Below are 3,800 nucleotides of genomic sequence, written 5' to 3'. Positions count from 1 at the left end.
AAGATACAGTCAATAAAGTGGGAAACAGTTGGAAATAGAAACATATATTGACTAGTTTGAAAAATAAAAAGGTAACAAGAATAAACAGTGTTTCAGAGACCCACACAATAGGAGTCTCTTAAAAAGGAGCTGAGTTTAAAAAAACAAAAACAAAAACAAAATGGCAGGTAAATTCTACTTTATCAATAATCTCATTAAATGTAAATGGATCAAACACACCCAATCAAAAGGCAAAGATTGGCAAAACGGATTATAAGGAAAAATGATAAAGACCCAGCTATGTACTATCTACAGGGGACACAGTTTAGATTTAAAGCCATAAATAAGTTGAGCGTATAAGGATATAAAAGGACATACCATATAAATAGTAACTCTAAGAGAGCTGGAATGGCTATATTAATATTAGACCAAGTAGACTTTAAAAGTGTTATTACCAAGAAGGATATTTTATCACGGTAAAGGACAAATTCATCAGGAAGATACAACAATTATAAACATGAGCATTTAGCAAGAGAGCCCAAAGTCCAGGAAGCAAACTCCTAAAGGAATTCAGTGGAAATAAGCCAATTTCAGCAATAAGATTTGGGACTCTGGCTGGGCGTGGTGGTGCATGCCTTTAATCCCAGCACTGGGGAGGCAGAAAGAAGCAGGTGGATCGCTGTGAGTTTGAGGCCAGCCTGGTCTACAAAGCAAGGCCAGGACAGCCAAGGCTACAGAGAGAAACTCTGTCTCGAAAAACAAAAAGAAAAACAAAAACAAAACAAAAAAACCAAAAAAAGATTCAAGACCTTGGACTATTCCACCTTCAGCAAGGAAACAGAAAACACTGTAAACCAACAAATATCTACCCATACATTTCACCCAGCAGTAGTCTAAAATAAGATACATTCCTCTCAAGTGCACATGGATCATTCTGTGCTATTGGTCATGTGCTAAGCTATCAAACAAGCCATGGGAGATGTAAGGCAGCGATTCTCAAAGGTCAAATGACCCTATCGTAGGAATCACTCAAGATCATCATGGAAACTGCACATGTTTACATTATGGTTCATAACCACAGTGGTTCTCAACCTTCCTAATGCTGTGACCTTTTAATAAAGTTCTTCATGTTGTGGTGACCCTCAACCATAAAATTATTTTCATTTCTACTTCATAACCATATTTTGCTACTGTTTGGATTCGTAAATATCTGCTATGCAGGATATCTGGTGTGTCACCCCTATGAAGGGGTCAAGACTCACAGCTTGAGAAGCACTGTTTTAGACAGCGCAATCAGTCAAAGGGAAGAAAGCACATCCAGGTTGGAAGGAAGTTTAAGTATATCTCTTTGCAGATGATCTCGCACAAAGAAAACCTTTAGCAAGAATGCTAAGTACAATATCAACATATAAAACTCAATTACATTTCTTAGCACTACAAATGAATACTTTTAAATGAAATTAGAAGGCAATTCTGCTTTTACCAACACTAAAAACAATGCCTTAGGAAGTAACACGGATTCTTTATTGTTGTTGTTGTTTTGTTTTGTTTTTTTGAGACAGGGTTTCTCTATGTAGCCTTGGCTGTCCTGGACTCGCTTTGTAGACCAGGCTGGCTTCAAACTCACAGAGATCCACCTGCCTCTGCCTCCCGAGTGCTGGGATTAAAGGCGCATGCTACCATATCTGGCACACAGATTCATTGTACAAAACAATTTCTTTCTTTCTTTCTTTCTTTCTTTTTTTTTTTTTGAGGCAGAGTCTTTCTATGTAGTCCTGGATGCCCCAGAACTCATATGTAGAGCAGGCTGGCCCGGAATTCATAGAACTCTATCTGCCTCTGCCTCCCAAGGTTTGGGATTAAAGTCATACACTACTATGCCCAGGTACACAAATATTTTTAAAAGAAGGAGAAGGAGAAGGGGACAAAGGAGAGAGGTAAGGAGTATTTGTCCTGGAGTGAGACAAAGGAGGTGCCTCTGAAGAGAGAGGAGACAGACATGGCACATAGGAAAGTGGCAGTTTATAAAAAGACAGGGGGCTGGGCGTGGTGGTGCACTCCTGTAATCCCAACACTTGGGAGGCAGAGGCAGGCGGACCGCTGTGAGTTTGAGGCCAGCCTGGTCTACAAAGCGAGTCCAGGGCAGCCAAGGCTGCACAGATAAAACCTGTCTTGAAAAACAAAAGAAAAATAATAATAAAATAAAAGTACAGGGGAAACTCTGTTTTAGGATGAAGTATTTAATTTTAATTGGGCATGTTAATTAGTTGAGCCAAAGGGGGCTTCGGATTGCTGGACTTAATGCTTTCATAGCTGGACCTGGGTGGGCAGCCTTAGGAGGAGGAAGTAGCCAAATAAGGGAATAGACCTGGGGGCTAGCTTTAGGAGTGTCATCTAAAGCGTTTTTTGTTTGTTTGTTTGTTTTTTGGCAAGGTAGAGAGAATTGGGGAGAAGAGCAAGGCCTGTCAGAGCCACATTCCCCACACTGGAGGTGGCCTGAGTCCCTTTCCATTTTCCAGAGGAAAATATGGCATCAACCAATAAAGACATGAAATGATGTTTAACACTGTTGTCCTTTAGGCCGTACAGTCTAGAGAAATGCTTATCAAAACCCACAAATAAGTACCGTTGTACAAGTAATAAGATTGCTATGTGCTGGGCATGGTGGCACACAGCTTTAATCCCAGCACTTGGGAGGCAAGGGGATCGCTGTGAGTTCGAGGCCAGCCTGGTCTACAAAGCAAGTCTAGGACAGCCAAGATAACACAGAGAAAACCTGTCTCAAAAAACAAAACAAAACAAAAACAAAAAAAAGAAAAAGACTGCTATGGTTTGTAGCCATTACTAATAATGATGTTGTTAGTGGGGGTAAGAAATTGTTCGGCTTCACTTTAATAGCTTCACAAATTTTCAGAAAGTTACACATATGACACAGAAATGTGGTTCTTAGCTCTAATACCTAAGAGAACTGAAAACATGCACATAAAAACCTGATATTCATAACATTATTCATAAAAGCCAAACAGTGGAAACAGCACAAATGCTAACATTGTCCAACCACCTTCCTACCTCTTACTCTAGGATTTCTATCCAGAAGCAAGTTTTGGGTGGCTTCTTTTCTTTTGGTGTAGGTGGTGGGGTGGCCATGGCCTGACTGAGTCCTGCTGGCTGTCCCCAGTGATGAGCTTCGTGCAATAAGAGTTGAGCAGACCAGGAGAACACGGCTCACAGAATCAACTAAGCAGGGCTCCTAGGGGCTCATAGAAACTGAAATGACAATCACGGAGCCTGTATGGGTCTGAGCTGGATCCTCTACATATATGTTATGCCTGTGTGGCTTCTGTGGGACTTCTAACAGTGGAAGCAAGGGCTGTCTCTCGTCTGTTCTTGGCACCCTCTTCCTCCTACTGGCTTCCCTTGTCCAGCCTTGATATTAGACTTTGTGCCAAGTCTTATTGTAACTTATTATGGCATGTTCGGTTGATATAACTTGGAGGTCTGCTCTTTTCGGAAAGGAAATAGAAGAATGAATCTGGGAGGAGAGAGGAGGGGAGGGTGGGGCAGATTGCGGGGGGGCGGAGACTGTGGTCCGGATGTAATGTATGGGGGGGGGGGAAGGGTTGAGAAGGTGGCTTACACATCTAATCCCAGCACTCAGGCAGAGGCAGGCAGACGTACCCCTCTGAATTCCAGGTCGGACTCCTCTACAAAGCAAGGTAGGGCCTGAGAAATCCTAAAGCCACCCTACGCCACGGTTTTGGTTCCCAGTCGACCCGGCAAAATGGAAGGACCAGGGTGGGGCAAGCCGAACGAGAGGAACT

This window comes from Acomys minous (genome assembly GCF_964271855.1).
Source record: "Acomys minous genome assembly, chromosome: 3".
In the NCBI taxonomy this organism is placed as follows: Eukaryota; Metazoa; Chordata; class Mammalia; order Rodentia; family Muridae; genus Acomys; species Acomys minous.
Note: the sequence above shows the minus strand (reverse complement) of the source record.